Genomic DNA, 16798 nt, shown 5'->3' with positions numbered 1-16798 from the left:
TAACCAAACTTGTTTGTCTGAGCGATTGGCTGAACAAGAAGTAAGACTGAGCGGACCTGCAGGATCTAAAATTTTACAATGTTTTATTTTTGAATGCAGTTTTTTTTAACTTAATTCTACATCTGTAAGTTCAACTTTCATGATAAAGACATTGCACTACAGTACTAGTATTAGGTGAATTGAAAAATACTATTTCTTTTGTTTTTTACAGTACAAATACTTGTAATAAAAAATAAATATAAAGTGAGCACTTTATGCTTTGTATTCTGTGTTGTAACTGAAATCAATATATTTGAAAATGTAGAAAACATCAAATATATTTAAATAAATGGTATTCTATTATTGTTTAACAGCGCAATTAATTGCGCGATTAATTTTTTTAATCACTTGACAGCCCTAATAAAATTCATGCACTATATCCAATTGTCTTTCCTGCCCTTTGATCTTGTGGGGAGCCTTTCTATGCTTCAGACCATAATTGCCATCTGGATAGAACTTCTTTCTTTCTATAATGCCTTTTTTTCACCTCAAACCGTGAGGTGCAAAATAGGCATTACTGTGATCAAACTATTATAGTGAAACTCGCTCTGTTATTTCCATAATAATTCTGTGAGGAGCTTCCGTGCTGGGATGCCTTCCATGGGAATTGAAAGAAACCATTCACAGATGGAAAATGTACTGAATCTATTGATGTGCTACTTTGTTATTGGTTTGATTGGGATTTTTTTTTTTTCAAAGTTGGTGGGGTGCACTTTGGGGACGAGAATAAAGGCATCATTAGTAGCAGAAAGTTTCACTTGATTGGAAGGAGAAGATTCTCTCAACACAGTGTTCTTTCAAAGGAGGTTGACTGAAAGGGATGGTGTAATGGCCCGAGCATCAGATTTGGAACATCTAGAGTTTATGCAACCACAGGTTTGATTCTTGGTAGAGCTGTGTCAGACCTTCAGCTTTCTGAGGTAGATGTAGGCTGGTGTCAATCCACATAGCTCCATTTACTTCAGTGATTGGTCTATACCAGCTGAGGATCTGGCCCATAAAGTTCCATGCAGTTTATGGGTCTCTTGATATAAACCTGAAAATTTGAGGTCTTGTCTGCTCTATAGGGATCTTATAGATCCGGTTGAATTTATTTGTAAGAGTTGGGGTTTGTCTTTGTGTCTCTATTGCAGAAGGACTCCTTTGGTTTAGAAGGGTGCAGTGTAAATGTAACACTGTGGTAGAATTCTGTTGGATGGACATCCAAAGGAATACCTGAATATTTCATGGTGAACAGGTAAACACAGGACTAGACTGCAGATGCTTAGCTTAAAAAGCAGGGTTGTGATTGGCTTGCCTCTTTGGGGCTACTATTTGTGCTTGTGGATATTTGTTAAGTGGTGGTACCTGAAAATGTAGAGGCATTACAGTTTTCTAGACCTATGAAGGAAGAAACCAACCAAAATCCCCAAACTGAAGCTTATTGGTTTTCCAAAACAATTAATTTGAGGTGAAACAAAATAAAAACTGATTTGGCTTCATTCCAAAATTACCTTTTCAAAAATCAAATAAAAACCCCAAAACACCAAATGCTGTTTTCACACACAAAAATGTGTTTTCAATGATGCTTCCCCCTCCCCCTTTTTGTTAGGAAAGTTTTGTTTGGTCAAAAACTTCGAGCAGCTCTAGTCATTTGTATGGCACCATAGATGTGCGTAGCACTCTACCAGTGCAAAGGAACCCGAGGACTTCACACTCAACAAGGTAAACCCTACCATATACTGCTTGGGCACACAGCAGTGTCCCAGCACAAGCTTCTGACTACATTTTCTTAAGTGACTAATCCTTGGGATCTCTTTAGGCTGAATTGGGTCTTGGATTCTTTTCTCTCTGTTCTTCAGTCAGGATTGTGGCATCTTACAATCATCTAGTGCATGAGAGTTCAGATCATGGAGTTTATAATAATACCACCCTCCACACCTCTAGGGATCCAGTGTCCAGGCCATGTAAATACAAATGCTGATTTATTTAATGGTGAGGGGAATGGGTTAGCCCCAATGGCAAACAGCGCTCAACAAACTGCAATAGTACAAACTCCTCTCAGGGCCCAACCCAATGCCCACGGACATCACTGGGAGCCTTTTCCTGGAGTTCAGTGAGCTTTGGACCAGGCTCTCAATGCAATGATGCCTTATCTACTGGGAGATGGAGTGTGGCTGTACTGTAATCTCAGCTTTGGCCAGACTGGACTGACTACTCTCAGGAAGCACAAGCATGCCTCAGAGGGTGTGCAAACTGAATAGTGCAGGTGGCACATCAGAGTCCCAACGACTTGCCTGCATATAACTATTGCTCTTGATCTGTCTCAGGAGCGCTTCAGAGCACGAAATGAACCTATTTGTGAGGCGCTGCACTGGCATTAGCTGCTGAAATAAATTGGTTTATTGAAATGGTTTAAGAGTGTCCTCAATCCATGCTAAAGTCTATGTGACCAGGCCTTCAGCTGCCATGGTGATGGCTGAGGGGAGGGGTGTATTTTACATCCAAAATATATCCCACACAATGTTAAGAGGCTCTCTGCAGGAGCACTGGTTCAAAGGAAGTTGTCACTAACTGAATTTGTTAGTCTCTAAGGTGCCACTAGTACTCCTTTTCTTTTTGCGGATACAGACTAACATGGCTGCTACTCTGATAACTGAATCTGGTGATTCTTCCATCATTTAGGAGTCCTCAATTACTGACCTGTTCCCTTTTTGCTTTAGCATAGGAGATCTCAACAAGGTTGCTGCACAAAGTGCAATTGCTGCTTATAATAGAAAGCCTCTTGCAGTGATTCACATGAGTTTGTTGAACTCTCACTGGTGTAATAAATGGAATATCTGAGTGCCCCTTGGCAGTTGTTTGGATATCTACATTACCATTGCACTTGATGTATGTGACTTCCTAGAAACTTCCCCATCAGTCATTTCTTTAATGCCTTCTGACTTGCAAACCATAAGAGCTTTAATTTTAAAAGATTGGCTGCAGCTGAGGAAAAAAATTATGGCATTTCCCCTGAGCCCCTCGCGATTCCTCTTTGAGATTTACAGTGTATCCTGTCATTAAAAAAAAGAAAGATCCCAAAGCATGTTCACAGCCATGAGTTAGAAGAGAGAAGGCAGAGAAATCCCAAAGAAAAGAGAATGTGTCAAGCGGTGTTCGAAGATGCTGTTCATTCTGCATTTTTTCTCACTGTGATTATTTGGGAGGGGGGAAGGAGAAAAGAGGCAGAGGATGGATGGATGGATGGAAAGACAGTGGAGGAAGAACCTCAGAGTCATACTGTCTTCCTGCTCCCATGATTGGGGAGGGGAAGGGGATTCTGTGGTTCCAGGCTAGGAGGTGGAGCCTTGTCTATCCTAGTGCTCCCACCATTGCTAACATGGATGGCTCTGAAGTGCCCAGAGTTTCCCAAAGGGATATTTCAGACCTACGTGTAAAGCCCTTTGCAGAAAATGTCCATCCAGCAACACCTTCTGTTTTAAACCAGTGGGGATGCCACTCACCTGCTTTTAGGGATCACAGCTGTTGCTTGAAGGGCATGAGGTCTAGTCACCTGAGTAGGTATGTTGGGGGCTGGGCAGAACTGTACTTGGGTGGCTAGCCTGAGCCACACCTGTGGCTGCACCGCTATTTGTAGGCACTTGCTGGAGCAAAGCTAGCACAGGTATGTCTACCTGAGCTGGGAATGACATCTCCCTGTTGCTGTGGAGCCATACCAGTGTGGTCCTAGCCCATTTAGGATTTATGAACTCCAGGTTCCTCTTTGTCAGGCTCCTTTACAGCTTAAAGAAATGAACTGGCAGATATGGAATCAGAATTTCTTTTTTTTATGTGAAAAAAATAACAAGGAGAACAGTATAGATCTCTAGCTTGGATCCTTCCATTCAAGTGTGGATGGACCTTTTCTTTGGAAATAGAAAAACTGAAAAATAATTTATCAATCAGCACCCATTTTCAAAAATGTTTAAGGACCTCAACTCTTCCCACCCACAAATCCCTGCTGTCATCAAATTCAGCCTGGAAATAAGGTACATATTTTTAACAATGAGGGTAATTAATCATTGGAACAATTTACCAAGGTTGTGGTGGAGTCTCCATCACTGACAATTTTTAAATCCAGGTTGACATAAGAATGGCCATACTGGGTCACACCAAAGGTCCATCCAGCCTAGTATCCTGTCTTCCGACAGTGGCCAATGCCAGAGGGAATGAACAGAACAGGTAGTCATCAAGTGATCCATCCCCTGTTGCCCACTCCCAGCTTCTGGCAAACAGAAGCTAGGGACACCATCCCTGCCCATCTTGGCTAATAGCCATTGATGGACCTATCCGCCATGAACTTATCTAGTTCTTTTTTTGAACCCTGTTACAGTCTGGGCCTTCACAACATCCTCTGGCAAGGAGTTCCACAGATTAACTATGTGTGGTCGGAAAAAATACTTCCTGTTGTTTGTTTTCAACCTGTTGCCTATTAATTTCATTTGATGACCCCTAGTTCTTCTGTTATGAGAAGGAGTAAATAACACTTTCTTATTTGCTTTCTCCACACCAGTCATGATTTCATACACCTCTGTCATATCCTCCTTAGTCGTCTCTTTTCCAAGCTGAAAAGTTCCAATCTTATTAATCTCTCCCCTCATGTGGTAGCTGTTCCATATCCCTAATAATTTTTGTTGCCCTTTTCTGAACCTTTTCCAATTCCAATATATCTTTTTTTAGATGGAGTGACTGCATCTTCACACAGTATTCAAGATGCAGGTGTACCATGATTTTATATAGGTGCAATATAATATTTTCTGTCTTATCTATCCCTTTCCTAATGATACCCAACATTCTGTTCGTTTTTTTGACTGCTGCTCTGCTCTAGGAATTATTGCGGGGGCAGCTCTGTGGCCTGTGCTGTGCAGGAGGTCAGATTTGATGATCACAGTTGTCCCTTCTGGCCCAGGAATCTATGAATCAAGGCCAACTCCCTGTTCTGTACTAGCTAGAGTCCTTAAGGGAGACATTTATTTCCTATTACTTCCATACAAAGGCCCTGCACTGAAATATTTTGCATACTTTTTCAGACCTGCAGGAAACATTAAGCACACACGAAAGTACAGCTATGAAACCAGCCAGTTCAGAATCAGTAGGGGAATTGGTGGTCGCTTTTCTCACAACCATGATGAATAAATCCAGTAGATTGCCTCATTTTGCATAAATGCATCTTATTTCTAACTAATAATTAATACCAGCTGTTGAACCAACAGAGCTAATGGGCAGCCATGCCTTTGGATTTTGTAATATATTGAATGCTTGATCTCTTTACATGGATTTTTTTTTCAACGTCTTTTATTTTAAAAAGAATAATCTTTTTACACACCTGTTACCTAATTGCTGCAGGGGAACAACCATTAATGAGCCATTGTCTACCTACTGTAGACTGTAAAATACCATTTGATAATATAAAAAGGCATGTAAGTATTTAAAATAATTTTGTTACAAGTACAGATTTCACTGGCAAAATATGTTAACATATAGAATAACAGGCAGAGAGCGAATGTGGTCTAGTAGTTAAACCAGGACTCCTCCGGTCTGATCCTGCAAACACGCATACACATGAGTAACTTTATTCATGCAGACAATCCCATTTGCTTTAATGGGACTGCCGACATGAATGCAATTACTCATGGGCATAGGTGTTTGCAGGACTGGGCCTCTGAGTTATATTCTCATCCCTGGCCTGGCCCTTTTCCTGACAGCAGCAGGAAGTGTGATTGTAACTTGGGTAGACATACCCTGTGCTAGTGCAGCTAATAATAGTTGTGGCATCAAAGGCATCAGCGTGGGCTGTCCGAGCACGCCAGGAACCCTGGAGACATATTGCATTCCTAGACTGTCCTGAAGCCCCATGCTGCTGTGTCTTCACTGCTATTAGCTGTGCTAACACAGGTATGTCTACCTGTGCTGCAGTCACACTTCGGATTGCAGTGTAGAAATACCCATAGTCACTGAAAGCCAAATTTCTAAAAGTGGCCGCTAATTTTGGATGCTGGGTTTGGATCCCACGGATTTAAAGTGGATAGCCGCAGATTTGCAGGTCTCTACTTTTGAGCATCAGGTCTTGAAGAAGAGCTCTGTGTAGTGCGAAAGTTTGTCTCTCTCACCAATAGATTTTGGTCCAATAAAAGATACTACTTCACCCACTTTGCCTCTCTGAGCATCTTTTGACATTTTTGCTGGTAACCTTTGTTAAATGGGCATACTGATACCGACAGCTGCTTAGGGGCATTGTGAAGCTAAAGTGCAGTAAGGTCCATGGATGAAAAGCACTTATCAGTTTTAAGTATTTGTATGCATTAATTGACCTTTGTAGTGTGCTTGGCGCGCTCTGGCTGGCAGACCCTATAGACAGGTCAAGTGTTATATTTCATGTGGATGTAGTTTGAAAAAGCACACACGCTTGTAACACATTTGGAGAAAATCATTTGGGATGGGGAGATGTTTTAGGTTCATATTTTCCCTAATACTTTATTTTTTTTAGAATGAAAATTGTTTCCAATCCAGTCCAGGATGTTACACTTAACTCATTTTTGAGATTACTTAGATACAGTTTCTACAACCCAGTACAGAGGGTGATTGAGACTATAAAACAAAGCCTTAAAACCACGGGATTTTTCTGCCTACTGGAATTCCACAATGAACCATTTTATACCCAAGGAATTTAAGAAGAAAAAGCCTGGACATCCTTTTCCTTCCTACAGCAGCTGTTTTCACTTTGTATTTTAATGAGTGGGCTGAACTAAAGCCATCGGGGAAGGGTTTCCCCCTCTGGCACCCCCACGTAAAAGGCTTTGCTAGTGTGTCATGCTTTTTGCCTGTGTGAAATGAGTAAATACCTCTAGCTGGACAGTTCAAAGAAAGGGCTTCATCATGTTCTTGGCTGGTTAAGTTCTTTGGTACAAGCTTTTTTTGATTTCCCTGGATTTCAGTCTGATGTGCGTTTAGCCTCACAAAGTAAGTATTTAAACTTCTGAAAATTTAAAATCTTTGCAGTCGTCTTTTTTTAGGTTTTCCAGCATAAATAATTTTGGAGTCTCTGTTGATTTTGGAGGTAGATTCTGTTTGAACTACTGCATTATGTTCCCTGTAAACATCTTTTCTGTATGATTTATAATCCTGATCCATCTTTGTAAAGTGCTTTGAGATCTTGGTTTGAAAGGATCTATATAAATGCAGTGTTGTCATTGTGCGGGAAATATAGTGGAATATGTTGATTTTTCTTTACATTGTAAACACTAAAAGTGATATATTAAGCATTATTGACCTTGTTTCCAAAGGGAATAGACTTTAAAAGTTAAGCTCTACCTTCTGTTAGATTGTTTCTGACTGTGCTGAGTGATTTTTATCCTGTATGCGTTGATCACTTGTTTAATCAGTCTGTCTTATATGTGCTGAGAGCCACTGCTTTTTGGATTTTAATTCAACTTTATAGCAACCAGAAAATTTCCCATTCCTTTAAGTACTTTCTGATGCTAAACAGAACTGAGAAAATGGTGAAAGTGGTGTTCCTTTTTGCTGGTTTTCCTTCAGTGCTAGATTGCATTCGCTAAACTCAGCAAATAGCAGAATTCCCCCATGAATACTGGGAAGCAGCCCAAAAAAAAATAAAAAAAAAACTACTGTTACGTTTTGCTGGAGGATTCTTGTAGCAGGTTGTTGGGGTTTTTTTGTTGTTGTTTTGTTTTGTTATTTTTAATGGTCTGCTGAAATACTTTGTTAGAACTACATTCCTGGCTGGTGCCATTCTCAAGGAGGCAGCTCTGTTAAATTTCCCTAAGTGAACCTCCACAAATCAAAAGTACAACAGATCCTCTCTTGTATGTAACTGCAAATGCAAGTTAATTATTAGCAATAGAAGGGAAACCTTACTATTTACAAGCTAGATAACAGCATTTGCCTCTGAAGAATATTGTACAACACAGGGAAGCAAGAGGAGCTCAATTTGTAGCCATTTAAGTCATTTGTTTTTCAAATATTTTGCTAAAGTTACTGTCCCAAGTTGATAGAAAATAGCAGCTGAAACCAAATCAGGAATCCAAACATCCTTGAACATCAAATCTGGTTCTGAACTTCACAGCTATATCCTGAATCATAGAATATCAGGGTTGGAAGGGACCTCAGTAGGTTATCTAGTCCAACCCCCTGCTCAAACCAGGACCAATCCCCAATTTTTGCCCCAGATGCCTAAATGGCCACCTCAAGGATTGAACTCACAATCCTGGGTTTAGCAGGCCAATGCTCAAACCACTGAGCTATCCCTCCCCCTGATGGCAAGACCCAGCTTGGTGGTTCACATCTATTACTCATAGCAGGGTTAAGTTATTTAAAGAGTATTAAGGCTAGATTCTGCTCTTGGTTACATCCTGAGTAATTCCTCTGAATTCAGTGATTCCAGATTCAGTGATTTACACCCACGTGACTGAGCAGATTTTTGACTCTTCAGGTTTAAAATCATATATGTGGCTTGTGTTTAATACTTTCATTGACTCTGAAATTAGAACTCTGGGCTGGATCCTCAGCCCTGTTCTGCCTGTCTTGCGCTGCTCTGCCAACAGAAAGCCGCTGGCAGCCCGGTGGACCTGCCAAAGTAAGATTTCCCCCATCTTTGGCTGGCATAGAGTGCACATGTCCAGCTCTAATCCAACACTTCCCAGCTCCTAGTCTACAGGAGACATGACCATGCTGACCTTGCAGTCCAGGAATTCTCAGCTGCTGGAATAGCTCCTTGGGATCATAGGCCCCATGTATCACACAGAGCGGCCTGGAGGCTGCTCTAAGTCTTTGTCTTCACTAGGAAAAAATAAAAGTGATCTTCACTTGGTTATCTAGCTCAAAGTAACAGGAGGCAGTTTGTTATTTTCATGCAAGTTAGCAGGTCAGGTTAAACCCCAGGTACGCCCTATAGGCTTTAATGTAACGTACTAACTCATGTGGAAACTACAAACTACTTCAATCTTCACTGGGATTTTACCATGAGTTAAGAGCATGCCTTTTTTTGTAGTGAAGACAAGGCTTAAGTTACATTGGCTCAAGGATCAAATAGCTGCAAAAGTGGCTAAAAGCGCCTTTGCATTCATGACAGGTTTCAGAGTAACAGCCTTGTTAGTCTGTATTTGCAAAAAGAAAAGGAGTACTTGTGGCACCTTAGAGACTAACCAATTTATTTGAGCATAAGCTTTCGTGAGCTACAGCTCACTTCATCGGATGCATGTGATCTGGATTGCCGCTAAGGATCTCGCCATGTGTGTTTCATGACTGCCTTTGCTCTAAATGTTTCCATTAGGTATCTGTAATATACACAATTTCCATTCTTAAATCAGTAAAGGCTTATTTTCTGTTGTTATTTATCATTGAAAATATCTCACGAGCTAACTGGTTCTAAATGAAGAGGAATCCCCCTCTGAGGGCTTTATTGGGTGCGTGTGCCTGAGGAGACACTCGACTGTTTTTCTAACCACTGAGTTAGAAAAGTGACAAAAGTTAGGCAATGTGACAAGATTATTTGGTACCTAGTGCTCTGAGCCTCAGTTTCCTCTCAAAAGGGTGGATTCCAGAACTGCTAGATGATTTGGCCACAGGCCTCCCTCCCTGGCGTAAACAGAAAGTTCAAGAAAACAAAGTCTTTTCACCTTCATTCAGTGTGTCCTTGTTAGCCCTCATCCAGGGCTCCCCTGTTACCCTGTATCAGGGCTTGACAAGTCCACTTGATCCCTTTTTCAGGGCTCCTCTCTCATTCAAGTCTCAAGACTTCAGTTGTCAGCTCTCTCTGGGCAGGGGACCTCTGTCAGTCCCACTCCAGCTCTGTGGCAAGACCTCCCACAGCTCTTTCCTAGCTGCTGGTCTGGCCTCAGCTGTTTCTGGCTGTTTTCTAGGCCTTCTCCCCAGACTTCCCAGCACATTTTGCCATCCACCTGGCTCTTCTGCAGGGGATCCTTCCAGTCCTTGCAGAATCCCTCCTCCATGACTGTACATGCTCCCTCTTATAGATGACATCACCCAGGGGCTGCTGTCATGTCATGCCCAAACCCATCACCTGGGAGGCAGATAACTAGGCACACACGGGGCTGAGCCCAGCCTCCTTAACGGGCCAGCCCACCCTGTGACAGGAGGAAGGATAGCTGTGTGGCTAAGGCACTGGACTGGAACTCTGCGTTTATTTCCCAGCTTTGCCACAGACTTCCTGTCTGACCTCAGGCAAGTCATGTCATCTCTCTGTGCCTCGGTTCCCCATCAGTAAAACAGGGGTACTAACCCTTCCTCTGTCTGCCTGGTCTGGGTAGACTGTAAATGGCTCAGGGCCAGGACTATCTCTTACTATGTGTTTATACAGCCCTAGCACAATGGAGCCCCAGACTTGAGGAGCCTCTAGGGGCTGCTGTGAGATTAATAATAATAATAATAATTAATAAAGATCAGTTTTTTCAGGGTTTTTATATCCTCTTGTGTGGGAGCATAGATTTTTTTTTTAAAGGTAAACAGCAATGGAGATAAATACAGATTTATGTGCCCTATTAAGCAGGCTGGAGTAATATTTAGCACATGACTAAGTTTTAACTTACCTGAACACTTATTTGTAGATCCCATTAAAATCAGCTGGTTCCATCTGGATTCTTTAAAGACTCCCCAAAGCCCAGAATCCAGGGATGTCCTACAACACAAGAAATCCCATCCAGTCCCTGACTTGGTTGGGATCAGACTTCCAAGAATTATGCATAGGAATCTGTCATAACGCTAGAAGGACTTAGTAGGCTTTCACGAAGTTTAAATAGACCTCTGAAGCCTATTTCTATGACAAATCAAAACCCTCCCAGGTTGCTGCCTTAGGATCCAAACCTGTGCTCACTGCAATGCTGAAGTCACCTTTGTTGTCTGTTTAAAAATTCTTTGAATGCTTACGTCACATTCAGTGTCCTGATCTTTTCTGTGTGACGTAATAATCATTTCCATGACAATCAACTGTACTGGCAGAAAAAAGATTGATGTAGAATGAAGAAAAATAAAGAAGTAGCAGCAAATCAGTGGTGTTCTACGTGGTAAGAAGAGGAGGCGCAGTCAAATAGAAAATATGGTCTATTATATGTATAAGTGTTTGAAAATGGGATGTTCTCCAGGATTCACCTACACAGATAAGGGTGCAAGATCAGGGCCATAGTTTGGGTTTACACTGGTGTAACTAAAATCGGGCATAATTCCATTTGAAGTCAGCAGAGTTACTCTGGATTGACGCTGGAGTAAATAAGAGTGGTATCTGGCCACAGTGCTGATAGCTGATGTTCCTGGGGCTATAGGGTTTGTGGTTTGGGTCTCACAAGCACTTTTCAAGCATCTTTATGGTTAGATCAGAATAGATTTAGTCTGATACTGTCAAAGTGGCATCAGGGAGTTAGGTGCTCAGCTCCCATTGAAATGCAGTAATAATCAATGCCTAACTCTTATCTAGCACATTTCATCAGCAGATCTCGATGTGCTTTACAAAGGAGGTCAGTATTGTTATCCCCATTCTACAGATAGGGAAACTCAGTCACAGAGTGGGGAAGTGACTTGCCCAGGTCAACCAGCAGGTCCGTGGCAGCAGTGGCAGTGGAACCAGGGGGTAAGGGGTTCTAGCACCCTGCAATGAAAACACTGTGGGGGCAGATCTAGGTTTCCATCCCTTCAATGTTTTCTGCAGTGTGAGGAGGACCCAGATATGTTCCCCCTGCACACATGGGGGGGAAGGAGGGGAGAGACAAGAACGGGATCCAGAGAAGGGCTGGAGCAGCCACCCCAGTGCACAAGATCGGGCTGGCCACGAGGGAGTGGATAGGGGTCCCCAATGCAGCTTGGTTCTGCCTTTAAGCCACCTGGATCCTAATGGAGACACCCACCACAGGGGAGAAGGAGAAGCATATACACTAGCTGCTGAGGCGGGGTGGAGAATGGGACAGGGTACTGGCACCTGGATGGGGGAAGGGAGGCATTGGTGTACAGGATGCCAGCTGCCAAGGAGGGGCTGGGGGAGCACAGGGCACAGGCCACCAGCTGCCCAGGAACTATCGTAGGAATGACTGTGGGAACTACCGGGCTGCCCCTTCCCAGCCAGGAGCTGGTTGTCCTCCCCAACTCTGTCATACTTGCTCCCCTCACTCCCCTGCTATCCCTTTGCCTCCCATGCACAGGGAGCTTCCACCCCCAAACTGGCTGAGCCAGGAATAGAAGCCAGGTCTCCCGCGTCCCAGCCCAGTGCTCCATCCTGTAAGTCAGTCCTGCCCATAGGCTACTTTGAAAATCCCCAGCCTTAGAGAATTATCATTAGAAAGGAAACACCATCTTACATCACGTTCATTTGCAATGCTTCTCACTGCCAACAGGATTTGGGGATATATTAAAGGGTTTTCAATCCAATCCTCACCAGCAAGGTTGATTTTTACATGGGCTCCAGACAATTATTTCATTAGTAAATCTGTGTATAGCTGAATTAAAAAATACATAATTCCATTGATATTTTGTTTTGTCTAAGACAGCTTGTTTAAATACTTTACTAGTATAATCAAGAATAGGAAACTGACCCTGTTTAGTCCCACATGTTTGCACTGGAGACAGCAGGTGATGTCATGTCCTTGTTGAAGTTCCCACACAATATTTAATACATCCTGGATCTTTCCTCAAAGTGTTGTTTACTCTAAAACGTCTGCTTTTCATAGGGAAGAGGAAACCTGCCATAAATGTTCTCCCCAAAAAGGCATGTGCTTTAAGAGAGGAGTGTGACTTTAAAATCTAGTAGGGCTTTTCATGTGATCAGCTACTTCTATAAATGGGAATAGATCAGTGTCCCACACAAACTGAGGCTGAGGGTTTGTAAACAATAAACTATCCAAAAATACCATGGGTTTTGGCAGGGGTGGAACATTTTGCAGGAAGTTCATCTGTAGATTACATACAAGGCTACCACTTTAAAAGGCTTTTTAATAAGATCAAAAAGTTTCCCACATTTTTTAGTGTGATAATTTGTATTCTCACTGCTTTTGTACATGTCGGATATGATTTAAGTTTATAGACTTGTCTAAAGAACCAGAATCCCCTGCTGCATACCCATGGCAGTTCATCTATAACACCAAGGGGAGCAAGGGGGGCAGTTTTCTAGAGAGCAGTTTAAAATGCTTTTCTTTTCTATTTGCCAAGTTTTTATTCTCAGTAGAATTTAATGACTCAAGTCTTGAAAAACTTCCATACATGGTTAAAGTGTAACCACTGCTGGGGGTTTATTTATTTAAACGATAGAGTTTCAGACAAACTCGGGTGGCTTTCTTCAATAGCCTCTCAGTTCTCTTCTGCAAGTTGGTACTAAATGTATTCACAGACAAGCCACTCCCAAACACCATGAGGGTGGAAGCTAATCAAAGTAAGTGATGTCTGTATGTGGTGATTATAACATGCTCAGATCTGCTATGCTGATTAGACAGACAGAAGCCAACCTAGACAGAAGCCAACCTCCCACAATGCTCAAGTCAGGGAAAGCCAGAAAGATGAGCACATCTCTAGCTGTAGTTTCTTGGGGCTTCAACCTTCTCACTATTCTCCTATGGCTTCCCAGGCCAGACCTGTCTTTTCCCCATGCTTCACTGCTGTCTCTCTACTCACCAGTTGGTGCAATAACTGGGGTAATATCATTGACTTTGTATGTTGGCCCCAGTTGGCTTGCAGTTGTATCCATTTATCTGTTTACAACAACTTAGTGTATACAGCACTTATTACTGACCATGTTAGTATGAAAAGTCAGCAGAAGTTTCTAAGCCCTTGCTGTCTCATGGCTTAATGTATCTTGACGTTTATATGTAAACAATCCTGTAAAACAATTTACAAATTCACATGCAGTTGGCAGAGCCCTGATACTAGCAAGTAACTTCTAAACACTTAGGGGAGGTATTGTGGTTGAGAGCTTGTTAATATTAGGCAGGGACTCCTGAATTCTAATGAGGAGTACTTGTGGCACCTTAGAGACTAACACATTTATTTGAGCAAAAGCTTTAGTGGGCTAAAACCCACTTCATCGGATGCCTGCAGTAGGAATATATATGTATACACAGAAAACATGAAAAAATGGGTGTTGCCATATACACTATAACGAGATTGATCAATTAAGGTGAGCTATTATCAGCGGGAGAAAAAAACCTTTTGTAGTGATAATCAGGATGGCCCATTTCCAACAGTTGACAAGAAGGTGAGGGTAACAATAGGGGGGGAAAATAAGCATGGGGAAATAGTTTTACCTTGTGTAATGACCCATCCACTCCCAGTCTTTATTCAAGCCTAATTTAATGGTGTCCAGTTAAGTCACTTAATCCAGCTGTTCAGGGAGGCTAGCCCCTGGCCCCTCCCCTTGTGCCCAAGGCCATGCCTCTCCCCTCCCCCTTCCCTTTTGCACCCCTCCTCTGCAGGAGCCAAGAGCACCCCAGCCATGGCCCCCAGCATCGGACGGTCAGGTGGCTGCCCCCAGCTCTAATGCGCTGGGCGGCCAGCCCCAGAGTGCAGGGCGGTGGAGTCTGAGTGCTGGGCGGGTGGCGCGGCCCTAGCACCAGCCACCCTGAGTCCCTGTGAGAGACAGGCCAGCCCCAGCTCCAGCTGGTCTTGGCCAGGGCAGAGCGCCGATAACTGCAGGAGGGGACCTGGGGGTGGAGTGTGGGAGGTTGCCAGGCTGTTTGGGGAGGCACAGCCTCCCGCTGCCTATGATAGCCACCGCCCATACACTTAACCACTCTGGATGGGATTTTCTACAGCACACAGCATGGACCAAACTCTGCTCCCACTGAAATCAGTGGAGGTCTAATTCTTATTTACACTCAGGCCACTAAAGGAGCCTTAAGATTGGATCCTTTACACTGCCAGACTGGAATTAAGGAGCCTCCGTTCAAATGAGAACCGGGCCCTGGGAGTTTTACTTCTGACTTCAGTGGGACCAGTTGGTTACAACTCTGGACGTTTGTGTCTGTTTCCCAATCTATAAAATGGAGCAAATAATGCCTGCCTACCTCATACAGCTGTGGTGAGGATTAATGAATTTTTGTTCAGCCCTTTGACAATATCCAGTGCTATGTAAATGCCTGTTCACGTCATTCACTTGGACTAATTTATGAGCTGTTCAGTGAAGAATTCATAAGATATTTTATAACTCTCTGAGTAACTCTACCAATGGAATGATTTACTTTTATTAATCATACACAAGTATTGAAGATTAATATAGGAACCCAACATGCCATGCATATTGCTGAAGTGCTAGACTGCATCATTCTGAGTGATATCCTGTCTTATGTTAACCATACTATAGATCACAAGACTATTAGTGAGAGCCAATTACATTCTGTCATAACATTATAACAATCTACCAATTGCCCATGGCATTTCGTAACGGATCCTTGTTAAAGTTCACAAGGATATAACTCTCTAACTGCCACATGCATTTTGCAGATTGATAATGGAGCATTTTGTTACAGAAATTAACTGCCTTTCCCCTGTACTGTTGGTAGACTGAAGCTTAAATTAATACTCTGCCATGTACCTCGGGGTAATGTTTCTCAATTTGCATTCATGTGTTGGCAGAAGTAAATAAAAATATATTTTAAGACTTTCTTGTTATTTGATCAGAGACAGTTGTTTGATAAATAAAGAGGCCACTATATTGGTGTAGATTAATATAGTTATGGTCTCCTCAGAAACAAACCTGCTAACAGATGGCCTGATTCTTTTCTCAGAGGAGTAGTCCTTACTCACCCAAGCAGTGCCATTGATGTTAATGGGATTATGCATGGAAGGGCTGTTTGCTTGGGTACAAGCTTGCGAGATCAGGTTGTAAACAAGTGACACAGCATAGCCATTCTTTTCTTTGTGTGTGTCAGGGCAGGGCTGCAGGTGAGGGAGGCCAGTAGGGTTGGGTTATCTTGAAGCACAGAACGTGCATATCTTCTGATATTTCAGTGGGTCAACAACTGTGGCACAAAAGTAACATTGATCTAAAATGTAGCTTGAGGAAATGTCTTACTTCATTTGTACTCTGTTCAAATCATAGGCAGAGCTAGGATCAATAAAGATACATAAATCTTTCCTGAACTTAATCTCTGCTTCCTTCTTTGCGGCATATTCCATCTCTATTAACACTGGAATAAACAGGATCCACTAGAGAAGATTAAATACAGCTAATAACATTGACTGTTTGTGGACAGCAATACAGTAAGAAAAGACCACAGTGGTTTGACAACTTGGGAGCAGTAAAACAGGTTGGAATTGAGTAATTCAGCACTTTTCCAATAAATGTGTAGAGTTCTAAATTACTCCAGCACAGAGAACTCCTGTGCAAACTCTGACTTGCCATGCAGCCTGTCTGAAAGTATCTCCTATTAAAGGCATTACATTTGATCCACAATAATATTTTAAAGTTAATATCATTCTTCAGGTCCAAACTACAGAGCACCAATGAAGTGCAGCCACCTCGTGGGACTGAAGGTAGTGGTCACCATGATGCAAGGCAATCATGGGAGGGAAATTTCATGTAAGGGCAAACCCCTCCTCTTCTGAAAGGGCCATGGGATCTTTAATGTCTAAACAGACAAGGATGCTGGGTTTCCAGAGTCTCATTTGAAGACTCACACAGTAACCTATGTGGAACACAGTGTGTATGTCTTGGGGTGATGAAGGGCTGAATCAACTTTGCTGGACTTTGATGCTCTGATTTCAGGGAGTTTGGTGTTCCAAACTTAAT

General features: G+C 42.5%; 1 protein-coding gene across 50 annotated transcripts in view; it reads left to right on the top strand.

Annotated features, from left to right (window-relative positions):
• The window catches only part of SORBS1 (sorbin and SH3 domain containing 1), a 263750-nt gene that overhangs the window by 85745 nt on the left and 161207 nt on the right, over positions 1 to 16798 (top strand). The window contains exon 1 of one of the 50 annotated variants that reach the window (XM_073352768.2): positions 6794 to 7020. The exons of the other annotated variants lie outside the window; for them this stretch is intronic. The gene's annotated coding sequence lies outside the window, so the exon portion shown is untranslated. Of the gene's footprint in view, positions 1 to 6793; positions 7021 to 16798 lie in introns of those variants that run through there. 50 annotated transcript variants of the gene reach the window in all.

The sequence above is a fragment of the Lepidochelys kempii genome, chromosome 7 (assembly GCF_965140285.1).
Source record: "Lepidochelys kempii isolate rLepKem1 chromosome 7, rLepKem1.hap1, whole genome shotgun sequence".
Lineage (NCBI taxonomy): Eukaryota > Metazoa > Chordata > Testudines > Cheloniidae > Lepidochelys > Lepidochelys kempii.
This window is presented reverse-complemented; position numbering and strand designations above follow the sequence as displayed.